The 17,208-nt window shown below is 40.3% G+C and overlaps 1 pseudogene; it reads left to right on the top strand.

Annotated features, from left to right (window-relative positions):
- Nucleotides 1-794: 794 nt before the first annotated feature.
- LOC125883203 (nicotinamide riboside kinase 2-like) overlaps nt 795-17,208 on the top strand; it is a 32,236-nt pseudogene continuing 15,822 nt past the window's right edge.

The following is a 17,208-nucleotide window of genomic DNA, read 5'->3' as shown; positions in this document are numbered from 1 at the left end:
CATGAGGCTGACAATTGTCGTCCATCCATCCATTTTTATCTGCTTATCTGGGGTCGGGTCGCAAGAGCAGCAGGCCAAGCAAAGCACCCCAGACCTCCCTCTCCCCACCAATCCTTTCTAGCTCCTCCTGGAAGACCCCAAGTCGTTCCAAGGCCAGATGAGATATGTAATCCCTCCAGCGTGTTCTGGGTCTGCCCTGTGGCCTCCTACCAGTGGGACATGCCTGGAACACCTGACAGGAGGCGCCCAGGAGGCATCCTGATCAGATGCCCGAACCACCTCAAATGACCCCTTTCCAGGCAAAGGAGCAGCAGCTCTACTCCAAGCTCCCTCTGGATGTCCGAGCTCCTCACCCGACTGAGCCCTGCCACCCCAAAGAGGAAACTAATTTTGGCCACTTGTATCCACGATCTCATTCTTTCAGTCACTATCCAGAGCTCATGACCATAGGTGAGGGTTGGGACGTAGATGGACCAGTAAATTGAAAGCTTCGCCTTCTGGCTCAGCTCCCTATTCACCACGATCCATCTCACACTCCATTCTACAGTTACTTATGAACCCCAAGATACTTCAACTCCCTCGCTTGAGGCAGTAACAATTATAGTTCTCAGTGAAATGTCTTAACAAATGGGTGGATTTTGTGATCCTTTACAGGGAAACTCCACCAATTTTACATTTTACATCTAAGTCTGTTTAAGTTTTCTTCCTGTCTGATCACTGTGATCCTGAACCGATTAATTGATGTTTTAATCTCTCAGTGACTTATTTTCTACAAGCTTTGACCATCCAAAATCATGAGGCATATCATCAGCATCTGTAGCATAACCAGTGGAGGGAAAACCACCCTCACCAATTGACTGATCAAGAACCTTCCCAACTGTTGTGTGGTACATCAGGATGACTTCTTCAAGCCCCAAGATCAGATCGAATTTGGTGAAGATGGCTTTAAGCAGTACGATGTCATCACTGCTCTGGACATGGACGCCATGATGAGTACGATTTATGCATGGTTGGACAACCCAATGAAGTTTGAGAAGTCTCGTGATGTCAGTAACACTCTGGATACTGAGATCGTCCCAAAGTCTGACCATAACGAGGAGGAGACTCACACCTTTATTGTGGAGGGCTTTCTGCTTCACACCTACAGACCTTTGATTGATGCACTGAACCAACGTTACTTTATTTCCCTCCCATATCAAGAATGCAAAAAGAGGAGGTGCTCTTGGAACTACATGGTACCAGGCCCCCCCATTCTCTTCGACGGCCAAGTCAGGCCAATGTATTTGAAACACAAGAACACCTATTTGTAACATCAAGAACATGTTTCGACTAGCTCCACCATGAGGCTGACAATTGTAGTTTTAAGTGAAATGTCTTAACAACTGGGTAGATTTTGTAATCCTTTACAGAGGAACTCCACCAATTTTTCACATCAAAGTCTGTCTACAGGGCTTGGGGAGTTCTACTGCATATCTGAAAAACTTTTATCGAGACTTTTGTGACTCCAAAGGGAGCTATGTGAAATCTGATAAATCACTTGAGTGAAGATCACTTGGGGCTGGAGATGACAAGTTAAAAATGAAAAGTATCTGGGAGTGTGGAGTTAAAAAGAAGAGAGCTTACTAGACCCCAGTAGCCTGCTGCCAATTTTTGCAGAAGGCTAGCAGCATTAGTTGCTACTACAATAACACACCTGAATCTTCAACTTGTCAGAACTGTTGGCAGTCAAGTTGCAAAAAAGGTATATTGTGACTCCCACAATGTTACTAGAGTGTAATGCTAAATTAATTGAGCAGTGGCCATCCTGTGCAATCATCAAGTTAAATATTTCCATTTGTCCACAAACTAATGACCCTTATATCAGCCTCAGCTTGTCTTTGTGTTTAGTGCTTATTATCAAATGCTAGCATGCTAACATGTTAAACCAACATAGTGAGTATGGTAAGCACTACACCTCTGTAGTATGTTAGCATTGTCATTGTGAGCATGTTAGCAAACTGAAATTAGCATTTAGCTGCCTATGCCAAACTACTGCCTCACAGAGCTGCAAACATGGCTGTAGACTGTTAGTGATGTTTGTCATTATTTGTATAATACCTCCTTTACCGACATATTCTTGCACCAACCTTGTTACATGTCGACGTGTGGTCATGGACTTTCCACGTCCACATACGGTGTGCAGGGTAACACAGGTGCATTGGTTGTTGACGTTCTGGGACACCTTGTCAACTTCTGCCCGTTACAGGCATTGTCTTCTTTCAAAATACACTGCCATTTTCACAGGAAATTTACCGTTTACATACAGTCTCTTTCAAAATAAACGTACTACATCAGTACAACATTACAAAATGACATTTTTTCTCCTTCGACAATAAACACACATGGTTGGGTTTAGGAAAAAAAGAACAGGGTTTAGTTTTATAATCTTACAGGACACGCACACTGCTTTCCCGTGTGAACGTCGGTTTTTGTTGGACCCATCCACCACATCGCCCACCCACCCCACTTGGATTTAAACCACCTTAACGCTGCAAGGCACCGTTAAACTAAAATGGCATTCAGCCACGTATCATGCCAACGTTAAAGGGCCGCTTTCTTCGCTGGTGTCTGACGCCACAAGTCGCTGCCCAAGCACCGGATTTTGACGATTTCAGAGCGAGACCAGGTTGCCTTTACACCTTGCATTAAAATCTGTTGTGGGTAGTAGGACTGCAATCTGATAGTGCTTTAACACATGACAGTACAGGTGTAAATCAAGGACAGACTAGTATCCTCTCAGCCAAACTACCACCGGAGGATGCATTGGGACCATATTGAACACATACAACATACAACTACTTGCGCAGAAATACATAATCGTGCTTGACTTTTCCAAACCAGCGAGGAAGCAGCCATTAACCAGTTAGCGAGCTAGGCTACTAGCAAGAAAGCAGCAAGAAAGCTTACAGATATTCAAGACACTCATGGATAGAGCTAAGACAAGACTGCACTACTGGCTAGAAAACCAATACTGACCAGTTGGAAAACATAGTACCTCTGTCTCATACCCACTGGATAAGAAACATTCTTTATTTTCTTAGACTGGAAAAAAACAGACTTTCATTATATAGATCCTCCAATAAATTTGGAAAAATATGGGGCCCATTCTTCCAGTTCGTTAAGAGGATTTATTTTCCACTTATTCCTGATTGAAGCAACGTTTATGGTTCAGAGCAGTTTCATTACTATGTTTGTTAATGAATGGGTGACTTGCTACTCTACTGTCCACTAATGTCTTTTACGGACGAAGTTTATTGTTAGCTGACTGTTGTTTTTTGTCCCTTTTTTATTTTTATGGTTGTTTTGTTTTAATTTTCTTAGTCTTTGTGAGCTGTTTTGGGGTTTATCAGTATTTCAGTTGTCACTTTTTTTAATGTCTTTGTAGGGAATATCACCTTTTAACTTTTTCTAAGTGCTCTGATGATACATTTGTTTGTTCATGTGAAACCCAATAAATAAAGGCAAAATCTGGCAATTCATATGCAACCAAGCCATTTCTGAAGCAATGGCGAAGCAAATGGTGGAGAATGGCTACAACGGTTCGATTGTTGGACAGAGCAAGCTGATGTCATTGTTATGTCAGCGTGGACACTGGAGACACGTGTTAATACAAGGTGTATATCTAACCAGGTTAAGCCATATCTAAATACAATAGAGATACAATAGGCATTTGAATGCAAGGTATAAAGGAGGTCTAAATGACAAAAAGTTGGCATTAGCACCTAAACAAATCACTGTTATATTTCAGTGAACTTTCATGTCTAATTTAGAACAACAAAAGAAACGAGCAGCTCATACCCTATTATTATTACAGGCTGTGTGATGACTGAAACTTCACTATTAAATGCCATTGTTTGACAATCAAACACACAATTGTACTTGATTTGTTCTGAGTTATTATTATGATTTGTATTTCCAGTGGTGACAGCGGTCATAAAGAGGTTGTGCTTGCTTATCATTTCTGGAAATATAAAGCAATAAAAAAACATACAGGCATTGACTGTGTGGGAGCAGATGCAAGGTAAAAATGTATTTATGATTACTTTGTATTCCACTACAATGCGTATGCAGCTGGTGTTCTTCTGTTTGACAATTTCATGACTGCCGTTATCTTGAATGGTCATATTTGGCTGATTCATGTGCAAATAAAGTAAAGAAGAGCCACATTTGAGATGGAAAAGTGAAGGAATTTAGTTGATGCTGTCCCCCAGGATTCCTATCATAGCAGGTTGGTGTGATTGGTTCCAGCCCAGCGCTGCCTGGGCCCATTTAGATAATAAAATGGCCCGCAGTCTCGGGACTCATATATACAGATGCAAATGCTGTGTATGCACACATGCACACACAAATAGACACATGCAGATAGGAAGGAGGACAATATTTTCACAGGCTCATGTGCACGGATGGTCCAACGGGCACAAACTTGCCTCATCTGAACTCTCAGGGTGGATTTGAATCGATTTCAGTAGAGGAAAGAAGGCAGTGGTAGCTGCCTCCATCTAGTTTAAAACTGCTACACACGGTGAATACACTCTACTATAAGGTCTTTCTCAAGATCGACTTGCCAGGAAATTGTGCCACTGCTTCACCTTCGTAATAGTTTGCTGTTCGAAAAGTTTAAAAATATATATTTCTTCCTCCCCCTCCGCTGGGAAAGTAAGGAAGAAATCTCTGTAGAAGGGTGAAAAGCATCACTGAGGTCTCATGAATCATTTTTAATCTTGTTAGGAGCTGTATAGGATGACCTTTCCCGGTGCGTCTGTGTTTACCTGCCAGCCGCTGGGTCTATTGTGCAGTTTATAGGGCATGCAGCTCCTACACACTGTTAGTCAAGACTAAGGTCAGAATGAGTCATTTTCTAAACCACTGGGTGTGTGAGTGGCCTCATGAGTGCACACATACTGTACAGCAGCATTAGGCCACGCTCACACACACCTGGCTGGTAGAGATGCAGGGGATGGTTCGGGTTACTGCACCAGGGTTTGCAAGAAAGCTACAAGCCCTGCACAATGATTGAAAAATTGATAAAAAATGAGTAGAATAAGGGTGCTTTAACATCAGGGACCAGGCCCGAATCTGAGTTCACTTGACCTTGAAGTCTTTTTCCATTGTGATCACTGAAGTGTGAACGCTGTGGGCACAATACACCCAATCGTGCCTAAGTCCACTTGAAAAGTTGATCTAGAGTACTGTCTAGTGTACTGCAGTATGGTACATATCAGGTGTGAACACCAAATGTACCAAACACCAAAGTGGACTGCTGCTTTAGGTGACTTCAAGTTTTTAACCGGTTATGAAACAGTATTAAATTAAAAGTCATGCCACTATCTAAGACAGCAGCGCACTCTGCCGCCAACAGACTCAGATCCGGCTTCGCTGCAGCTTTTAACCTGCAGTCAGAGCCCAGGGAGGTGGCAGAGAGCTCCGCGCCCATGAGCAGTAGCTCCTCCCCCAGCCAGGAGCAGAGCTTCACCTCATGCTCCCCTGGTCCCTGTTGATGACGGTCCCCAGAGCAGCAGTGTCCGTCTGCGGCGCCCTTTCCTACACAACAACAACAACAACAAAAATGTCACGTAGATGATGACGCAAGACGGGTATGGAACAGCTTCACTAATGTGACATCTGAGCAGTGGGGGAGTGGAGGAGGGGCAATTGTGCTTGGGCATGGTACGTACCTAACATGAAAAGGAATGGAAAGTGTAATCAATTAAACTGTCTTAGGGTAGCTCTTCTTTTTCATCCAAGACTGAATAAACCAAACTAATTGTTGCTAGCATTTTTAGGGTTTGGACATTTAAGAATAGTCTATCTTACACGATAACACCATGAGGAAGTATCTGCCACTTTTATTTCTTAATATCACTCCTTTGGCCATTCACAGAGATCCAGGGTCCTCACAGGATGGATCTTAGTGACTTTTCCTGTAGTGACACTGTGAGGTTAGTTCCTACTGAAATGTCTCAACAACCATTGGATGTTTTACCATAGAAGTTGGTACAGATATTCATGTTCCTCTCAGAATGAATTGTAACTTCGGTCATCCATTTACTCTCCAAATAGCATCATCATCAGGTCAAAATGAAAATATATCCAGCTTTGGTTTAGGACCAAATACCTGAAAAACAGAGATGGATTCAGCTATACTTTGTGTTTTGTGCTAATTACATTAGCATGTTAACACACTTAACTAAGATGGAGAACATGGTAGAGATTTATGGAGTTAGATTTGTGTCTTTATTACATGCGAGAAAATAAATGATATGAGAGAAAAAAAACATTTGAGAGAGAAAGTTTTCACACTGATAGCAAAAAATAATATTTTAGACTACAAAAAGTTTTGAGAGAAAGTATTTTGTCATAGAATATATATATAAAAAATCTGAGATTTAAAAAATGATTTCCAAGAAAAAAAAACTCTCTCTCAAAAAACTTTTTTTTTTTACTCTCAAATATTATTTTTGCTATCAGTGTGAAAACATTTTCTCTCAAAAAAATTGTTTCTCTCAAAACATTTTTCTTCTCTCTCTCAAAACCTAAGTCTTTGCTCTCGTGTCAGGATTTTGATTTCGCTACAACAATAATTTCATGGACGGGGCCACGTTCCTATTGGCCAGTCTCAATAGAATTGACAGCTGGGTGAGGATCGTCTTGGGAGTCGAATTCAACTGAATCATTCATCCACCATGGTCGATTTACCAGCATAGATGCGCTGCGTTATTTGGGAGCAAAGACTCCAATGTTTGGGTAGGCCCAGGCTATTTGGCCCAGGCTATAAATTGAAGTTTAAAGGTATACCTGCCAAACATTAGTATGTTAGCTTGATTTACATTAAGATTAAACTCCTGCTGTGCCTGAATAGTCTAACAAAGCTACTGGCATGGCTGTAAACTTTTAGCTGTGTTACAACCAAGGGGTTATCTATGGGTCTGAAAAGTGAAGCCAATGACTTCAACCTGCATTCCTTTTAATAACTAGCAGGGGTCTCAACCACTAGTTTAAAGTACTCATCATCACAGCATGATGTTCATTCTGTATATTATGATCCAATTTAGAGTAAAATCGACAATATAACTTCAGGATGTTGCTACCTTGTGACTGACAAGTTGCTACCACTGTGCGATTTATAGCGTTCTTTGGTTCTAAGTCAGATCAACCATTTTCTCCTCCATAGTCCAAATGTAGTCACTTCTGGCTCCAAAAAAGATGAAAACTTGAGGCTTGAAAATGACAGCCCACAAACCAATGGGTGACATCACGGTGGCCAAATCCACTCCTTGTATATTGGCTATGGTTACAACAGAGAGCCACTGCAATCGCATACAAAGTCTGTGAAAGGTCCCGAGTAATTAAATGTTTCAGCTTGAGCAAAAAAAACCTAGCCCAGAGATGAGAGGCAAAAAGAGACAGACGGACTTTAGTTCCTAGTAAGTTCTGGGATCAGAGGCTGAGCTTACACACACAAAGACAAACACATGATCATACATGCGGTCGGAGCATCTACTTCTAGCCAGCTTACTGCTACATCCTAACAGTCGGTATATTGGCTTTGGTTTAGGGCAAACTAACAGAGGCTGCACAAATGGCCCACTATGCAGAAGTGATAACACTTGACTACCTCAGCAAGGTACCTAAGGTTTGGTGTGCCATTTTCCACACAGCAAGTCAACACTCAAAGCAGTACCAGAATCGGCTCATTATTATTCACTGGACAACAGATCACAGGTTTGCAGGCAAACGCATTCGAACACCGCTTGCTCCAATAAACACATATGTGTATGGCCTCTCACAAAGCAAGCTGCATGTCAATCAAACAAACACATATCTGACATTTTACATCTTCCACGACATTTTGCTAAAAGCTTCCAATCACAGTGCAAGTACGTTATAATCAAAGCACTTTAAGAGAGCTCTTGCTCCTGAAACTGAGTAATCACAGGAACAAGGCATTCTTCAAAGATATATAAATAGGCAATCTTCTTGCTGTGTGAGATTGGCTCTGAGGTGTGATTCTATGAATTTTAGAGGACAATTTTAGTTAAATTGCCACATGTTTATTTTTAGTACAAGTACCCGGAGTTATAATCAAACCACTCAACCTGGAATTTTCTGCACCATATTCTAACCGTTTGGCACAGAAGAATCCCTTGTTACCATCATGACAGACAGTCTGAAGCATCTGTGATAACAGTGGCTGCCTTTAGATGCCATTCAAGCTGTTTAAGCCAAGTTATTCCTCTTTTTATCAACCTATAGCAGGGCCTTTTTTGAGTGGGCCCACTGGAACAAACTGCACTTAATCCCCCTAAGACACATGAAACCACTTTCTCCACACACATGCTCACAGAACATCCCTCCATTTTCTTTACTGATGTCATAAATCCCATCACATCCACTTTAATTGCTCCCAATTTCTGCCGCTAATTGACATGCAATGTCTTCAGATCCATGTCTAAGCCAATGCTGACTGCTTCTGACCCATGCAACGGTCCATTTCCCACCCCCACACATAAGGTTAAGCCTTGCACATCTTATACCGTGAGATGTCAGCTCCAGCTGCCTATTCACATCCTGAAAACTATTCTACTGAATGCACAATAAAACAAGCTTTGGTTCAAATTCAGACATGACCCAGTTCATCCCACGGCAGCAGAGTCGTCTTGTCTCAGACTATTATACCTCCTGTAGCCAAAGGTTTTCTCTTGACCTTCTATACAAATGTTTTGTTTTTCATTTAGAGGAGCCGACTTTCAGTCTGTGAATACAAGAAACTATTTGGTGACTCTCACTGACCAAGTGTTAAAAGAATTCAATCTGATCCATAGATTAAGTAACAGTATAGTGGGATATGAGAGGTTATGTCCTCTGGATCTGATTTACTTTTTTGTTTTGTTTAAAATAGCAGTAGGTAAGGTGACCTATTATGCCATGACATTTTCATTGACTTGTTTTTTGATGACATAATATGACTTTTTATGACCTCTTTTTTCATGACATACTCACAAAAACTAATACTCGGCAGTTTTATGGCCTACATACTACTGATACTACACTCTGGATTTCCACTATTTTAATACATTCAAAAGAAATTAAAAAGACAGTACAGTCTTTGACAGTGATTGTACCCAGCAAGCATTTTTTGGTTTAAAAAACGTCTAATTGTCGTCTACATGAAGACCTGACATCTAGGCTAAATCACGGCTGAATTTGGGCTGTCAGTGAAAATTTGGTAGACGTCTAACCATAGCCAAAGTGTAGATGTCATCAATTATACGGCAATGTAGAGACCATGTCCAAAAAATGGAGATAAACATATTTTAATTACTGTTGACTCTCCATACGTGATTGAATATCATACCGCACGCTATCTGCAATGGCGAAAATTACATTTAATCAATTTAAAAATTAAATCGGCTAGATTTGGGTTACATGTAGCTAGACTAAATCGGAGCTAAATATAGCCAATACGTTTAAATCACGACTATTGCTTGCTGGTTATCAACCCACAGCAGTCTAGCAGTAGCTTTGACTGAGGTGCGGCAACACCAATTGGACAAAACACCAGGAGATCTGCAGTAATACCAAAACCTGTAGTAATGATGATGGCAATATGTTAAAGGAGCACTGTGTAAGATTTAGGGGGATCTAGTGACATCTAGAGGTGACCACTGCAGACTGCAACCAGCTGAAACTTCTCCCGGTCAGAATTCCTTCAGTGTACATTGCTCCAGAGGTTTTACCCTGAGTCAAATTATCCTCTCCAAAACAAACTGACCAGATGATTGAAACCAGTAAAGTCACTGAATAAAGCAGTTTCACGTTATAAATCAGTGTTTCTCAACACTGTTCGGGAAGTCGCAGATGGGCCACTAGGACAGTGCCTGCTAATGTGTGCTCACCTTTTTTTAGAATTTTTGTTATTCAGATGGTCAGGAGGTTTTTACCATAAGCTGATCCAGTGGCGTAAGGTAGTTACAATGGGCCCCAGTGCACACTATTATGAGGGGCCCTATTACGCCCTAGTTACAGGTTATGAATTGCGCGCGCACGCACACACACACACACACACACAGTTTTAGGTGTATATATATATTTTAGCAACAGTGTGTCTTACTGCCGCTTTTATGTTACATCCACTTGCAGATACTTGATATTGGACACATTAACTTACATATTACAAAGCAATCATCATTACTTATCTGTATACGACAAATCTACAAAAGAAAATAGGAAATTATTATTAGTTCTACCGATGCTGTTCAAGACCTGTTCACCTTTTGACCAAATTTAGCACAGATTTTTGGACAAATCATGTTCTACTTATTTAAGCATTGCAGGCAAGTAATATATATATATATATATATATATATATATATATATATACGTATATGTGGTCTTGTGCAGAGGTAAGTGTTTTTTAAGATTATAGTTATTAGAGTGAGTTAGGTCAGTCTACATTTGGCAGGTACAGGTAAGTGCAAGTATGAAGTAAAATTACAGTATTATAGCTTTTAAAGATTTGTAACAGTAGAAATGTGGACTTTTACATAGAAAGGCTTCACTCGGGGCATTGGTGGCTTAGTGATAGAGCAGACACCCCATGTACAAGGCTGTTGCCTTTGCTGCATGTCATCCCCTCTCTCTCTCCCCCCTTCATACTTACCTATCCTGTGCATTAAAGGCAAAAATTCCCAAAAAAATCTTTAAAAAAAAAAAAAAAAAAAAGAATGGCTTCACTCATTTTCACAAAAAGTAATTCAAAAATGGATAAATGAAGTTAGATGTTTGTAGTGGTTAAGGCCTCACAAAATCAAATTTAAGACTCTTTCGGGACCTTTAAGTCCTTATTGTTGTAACTTTGTATTTATGACATTTTAAGACTTTTTAATAACATGTAGACACCCTGGGAGGGGCTGTTAACCACAGTGGTTGACATGAAAATGCGAAAATGCCAAACACAAATTGCCCTATCTAGAGCCAGTGCTTGATTTGTCTGTTGTGGGCTACTGTAGAAACATGGTGATTCAACATGACAAGGCCCTGCTCACTCTGTAGATTTAAATGGCTCGTTCTAAGGAAAAGAAAAAACAATCACTCTTTTTTTTTCCAGGTGATTATACACAAAAGACTGCCTTATTATTATATATTGCATTTCTGCCAATATACTCCCCTAAATCCTACACACTGGACTTTAAATTCTGAGAAAAGTACACCACCCTCTTAAATAGGCTTCAGGGGTCGATCTGTGACGATGCAGAGACGAGCTTAGAGCAGCCACCAGCCTGATAGCTTTTGAAGGATGCAACTGTCAATTGGTCTGGTTAAGTATTCAATACATCATAAAGAGAGCAGACATCCGCCCCACCCTGCTGTCAAATATAGATCTTGTCTGCAGTCAAACAAAATCAAAGCTGCAAAACTGCAACAGCTACAGGTAGATGCTGGTAACTGATGGGACAATTTACAAGGCCAAAAAAAAGATCCAGTGCTGTAGTTTCTGTTGGATGATTAATTCATACAACATCTCTATGTTTGGTCAGGTAGTGAGGAAGTGGGTGACATGACACTGTCATCTAATTTAATAACTTACTGATAGGATAGAAAATATCTTTATTGTCCACTGTGACTGGAAATTTGTCTTCGGCTCACCAAAACACAAAAGACAACATTGTAAAAGCAGACTATTAGTAAGCGAGATAAGCATATAATTATAAAAACACTTAAACACATTAAATCAGCTCATTGTCTGTCTGTGGTTTAAAACTCATCAGTCACGATACTGATGGCACTTATGATGAAGGACTTCTACACATTTTAAGTTGCCAGAGGGACTCTAAAGCGCCTCCAAGAGCTCAGGATGGGAGCTACCTATATACTCTATACTCTATACTTTCTTCCTCATCCTTTCTGTAAAGAGTTGGGTCAAGGGCTTTTGTGGTTTACCAACTATTTTACTTGCTATAGCCACAATCCCATAGAGTTTATTCTTGTATGTACAGCCAAGGTGACTGCACCAGACAGGAAGGTGAAAAGTTAAAACACTCTCAACCATCTGTTGAATAACACCAAGGCCACTAAGTTTCCTAAGAAGATAGAGTTGCTGTGAGCATCTTTTGAAAATATGCTCAGTATTTCCAGAGGAGCTCACATGGGAGTCCAGAACTGCTGATGTGACACCATATTTAAAGCCTTAGGGTGCTTTCACACCTGTCCTGTTTGGTTCGGTTCAATTGAACTCAAGCTCGTTTGCCCCCTAAGTGTGGTTCGTTTGGGCAGGTGTGAACACAGCAGTCATACTCGGGTGCACACCAAAACAACCGGACCGAGACCACCTCTTCAAGAAGGTCTTGGTTACAAATGAACTCTGGTGTGGTAAATTTGTGGTGAGAACGTGTTCTGACCTCGATCCGAACCAACTGCAGTCACATGACACATTGTTTGGGTTAAACATGAGCATGTTACAGTCCTGGAGGATTATTAATGTGCACCTCCTCCTGTACTGCCTTAATATGCACATTCAGCACATCCAATGCATCAAAACATTGTTTTCTAGTTGGAGCCGCGCCTCGTTTTCAACCTGTATGGTTTGACTAAAATGAACAATGACAGCAATATAGTCCAGGATAACCAGCGCTAAAATCAACCTGCGTAGTTGTCCCTCCATTGTGACATTAGAAAGTGTCACATTTATCTTGCAAGTGTACTCTTCTTCAACGTTTTGTTTACTTCCTGGATTTTTCCCACATGGAAATTCTGACCAATCAAGAGCAGCTTTCTAGCGCAAAGCATTTTATCTGGTCCGCTTGTAATGCTGCCGTGACAACACGAACCAACCCTCTGCAATTATGCAACTTTGAAACAAAATTAGTCCCTGATTCGAACCAAAGCAAGACAACTCTAGGTCTGAAAGCACTGTTAGTGTGGGCCAGGTAGGCATCTTTACCCAAATAGGTCTGTTTGCTGTAAGAGACCAACTAAGGCAATGCCATCAGCATATTTAAACAATCTGAAATATCCATCACTGATCATAAATTCAATAGTTAACAAAGAAAATAGCACAAGTGAAAGAGCATATATCGCTCAAATCCAAATTAATGCCAATACGCAAATGTTTCGTGGACTTTCAGACATCAGCAGCTCAGCAGAGAAATCACTCACTAGGTCTTTGTGTTCAGGCCTCACAAATGAGTCTCATTAAAGTATATCATACCAAAATATCAAATACACTATGCAGCACCGCATGACATGCTGAAACAGATTACAGAGTGTCTACAGGTAATGCTTTTAAAAACCTTTTTGTGATATTTTGACTTCGTGACATATTGACATCATACTGTTACCCACGGCAAGAAGCATGGCTGAAAGTGAAATGATTAGCGACTCTGTGCTCAGCTTCAGGCCCTGATCACACAGAAAGCATTTTGCAGGTTGCAAAATGTGAGGCAGCTGCACTGCCTTTTTGTTTTTTAATTGAATGCCACTGGTAGAAAACAAAACAAAAAAACAAACACTTGTTGCACCTTTTTGTTGTTGCCAGGCAATCACACCAACACGTCCTTACACTAACCTTCTTCTACTCTTTTTTCCTCTGTAATAAGTACCTAGTCCCTAAAATGTTGAGGCAGGGGGTACTTGCAGTAGCTCTGGTTGAGGGTAAGAGGCTGTCAGTAAATATTTAGTTGGGCACAGGGTACATGGGACTTTAAAAAAGAGGGTGGATCATGGGGAGTACCACCAGTTGGTCCAGGAGCTTCTCCTCCATGATGGGCATTTCCAGGCATATTTTAGGATAACTTGGTGAAAGTTTGACAACCTGCTGTCTATCATCGGGCCATATAGCTCTGGGTATCCAGCAACCACTACCACCAGTTTTTTCTACATCGTTTGCAAACTGTAAACTTGTTGTGTATATCACCTATTGTGTTGCAATTCTATTTACTGAAATACATTTGTTTTGAGAAATCATATCAATTTACTGACGATATGAAAATGTGTCATTTTGTCAGAAACAGTGTTACTGCAAAAATACTGTGAAATACCGTGGTATGATTTTAGAGCCATATCAACCACCCCTAAGGGAGTCAGAGGTATGTCTTATGTAAGAATATAGTTAATAGAGTGGGTTAGGTTAATTTAAATTTTGCCAACAGGTAAGCACAAGTATAAAGTAAAAAGACTTTGTTACAACAGAAGTGTGGACTTTTATGCATATGGACTTGATTTACTTAGTAAATAAATTACTTAGTAATAATAAATTAAGATATATAAATGAAATTAGATAAAAATATTTGTGCCAATTGAAGCCTCACAAATTTACATTAAGACTATTAAATTACTCTGAAGCCTAATATTTATACACAAATGCAATTTCGAGCATTTTAAGAGATCTTAAGGGCCCACAGACACCCTGGGATTATCTGCTGAATTTTGTTTTATATCGTGCTGTCTCATATTATAAATACCAACATGAGATGTTGTAGAATGATTAGACAAAAATCTGCCAAATTGAAGCCGACACACACATTCCCTTTTTTAACCAGCGCTTCCTGTAATTCTAAAATGCTCTACAGTAACTGTCAAAGAAAATTATAGGACAACAAGATGCTGCACAAACTCAAGTGCTCACACACACACACACACACACGCACACACAAATGAAAGCCTCTCCAGAGCGGTTGTCATTAGAAAATGGTCATTTTCTTAATGGCAAAGGCACTTAGGTTCTTGTAGTTAGAAATGTAGTTTTTCATCATCAATTAGGATGACTTGGAGGCTTTAATTTAAAACATTGTCTTTCTCTTTTAGTCTCTCTTTCTTTTACTCATTTAGACATGCACACACACACCTGGTTTGAAAGGCTTTGCAAGCTCAGTTTCAGCATTGATGAGTGAGGCAGCGAAGGGAGCCTGATGACCATACAAATATAGAATCGGCTTGTTTCTCTGCCTTCTTTGTCTGCTCTGCAATCACATTGAGTCTGCTGCATCAGATTGGACGAGTGTGGTCTGAATTGAAAATATAGTGTGCCTGTGTGTGTGCTGTGGATTAACACAGAGCAGGTCAGAGTCCGCCCTCACATATCTTGTTTACCGTGGTCTGAAAAGGATGTTTAGATTGGGCAGCAAAGGTCCGTGTGCATGTGTGTGAGAGCGCGCGTGTGTGTTTGTTTCTTTTCCTTGTAAGGAACCTTTCTGCACAGCCATGAGGCACTGATGTGGAAGAATCATCTGTGTCAGTATAAAGCATCGTGAAATATAGATGTGAGGGGTCAGACACACAATGACACACAGACGCCCGTACACTTGTACACACCGATAGTTACTCAGATGCAGAATAAATAAATGCAGCTGTAACCACACTCAGACACATTAATATAAGACAGCAAAGTCTTTTGGTGTGACCTGCACAGAAACATAGACATTTATTGTGTAAACAACAATATTTATATTACAGGTAAAACTATCTCTTCAATAACTCTAAATGCCACAGTACAGACAAAGTAGAAAGAACTATTGTGGCTGACTAACGCCAGTATATACCCAAAATGCTGGGTATTAAAACTCATCATTTGTTTTTTTTTTGTTTTGTTTTGTTTTGTTTTTTTTAATGTCCTCACAAGAAGAACAGCATCTGCTGTTTCAGCAAGTGGCCCAAAACTTGGGATGCACAATATATCTCAGGCCGAATTATCAGCTGATAATAGAACACTTTATTATGTATCATTCCGAAAATGAAGTTAAAGCCGATAAATGGCACCAATAACACGAAGCCAGACTGCTTTCATTGACCTAACAAGAGCAACATCTACACATCCTGTCAAAGTAGGTGGGGGTGCACCTTTATTGTGGCTTGCAAGCTGCCAGTAAACACACAGAAGAAGAACAACAGTAACTGTGGCTCGCTGGCTAGAAAGCAAAATGTGTCAGAAATCACAACACTGGGCTTCATAATGTTTTCCTCTCCACACACAGTTATATGGGCTACTACACCTGTAGACTAAATCTAGTAACAAAGGGAAAACAGGACAGTCTAGTTTTGAGACTAAGTTTAAACTTTTTATGCACTTTTCATATGTTTTTATATCTTAATGTGTTGCAAAAAAGTTTTATGCTTGGGGGATGTGGGAAAGTTGGTTTATTGATTTAAAGGTAAACACTACTAAGTGTAATGGGACAGATTCAGAGAATAAATGATGTACTGTCATTGCACAAGCTACTGCAAGCTCTCTTCGTAGTCTCTGGATCGCTTTTAACAGTATGCATAAGCTGCATACTGGGCTATTACCAGAGCTCTATTTTTAATGTGCTCTCTATTATTATACATTGATTGTTTTCCTTTATTTGAGGTTTAAGTCCCTTTACAATGGTACAATGACAGGATATTTAGCGCCACCTAATGCTTATCTTGATTAACCAATTCCCAATTCTACGTAACAGTAGTGGATTAAAAAGTGGGGAAAAAAAAAATAAAAAAAATCACATTTTCTTTTGCCAATTTTCTTTAAAATTTAGTTAAAACTTGCACTACATTTGGATGGAAACTCCACTTATAAGTCGTTCAACAATGACATGTAATCTATGATGCAAGTTGCACTTAAAGAACATTCAGTGACTGGCTGGAGGAATAAAACACGAGTCATCCCAGTTGTCCCATAGCTATTTCGATAAACAAAACTGACAGCTTCAAAAACCAAGCACCTCCTCTTGCATAGATAAAATGTTAAATATCAAACCTCTTATACACACAAACACCCCACTCAGGTGACACAAATGTCACAGTCAATCACAGCAGCTTTCCTTACCTGTAGTTAGCATACATGAGCGTGCCTTCATCTGCAGGTCCAAACTTCTGCTGCTGTGCTGCCTTCCTCGCTGGCAGGCAGCACAGGTCAGACGAAGCTGCCTCAGTCATGCACCTTATGTAGCACCTGCTGTACACAAGGAGCAGAAATACATTCTTCTTGAGTGTGCGCACACAGAGATACATGTTTGTGAGGAAGAATTTAAAGTGTCAAGGAGACTTGGCAGAGTAAAGATAGAGATTGATCCAGTCATAGACACAGAGAATAGAGAATGAGAGACTTGAGAGCAAATAACAGAGAGCAGTTGTGAAGAAATGTGAAGAAAACAGGAAAGCAGACAAAAGGGAGACATAGCATGAAGGAAAGAGCTT

The sequence above is a fragment of the Epinephelus fuscoguttatus genome, linkage group LG22 (assembly GCF_011397635.1).
Source record: "Epinephelus fuscoguttatus linkage group LG22, E.fuscoguttatus.final_Chr_v1".
NCBI lineage: Eukaryota > Metazoa > Chordata > Actinopteri > Perciformes > Serranidae > Epinephelus > Epinephelus fuscoguttatus.
The sequence above is the reverse complement of the archived record's forward strand: the minus strand, read 5'-3'. Positions and strand labels throughout refer to the sequence as shown.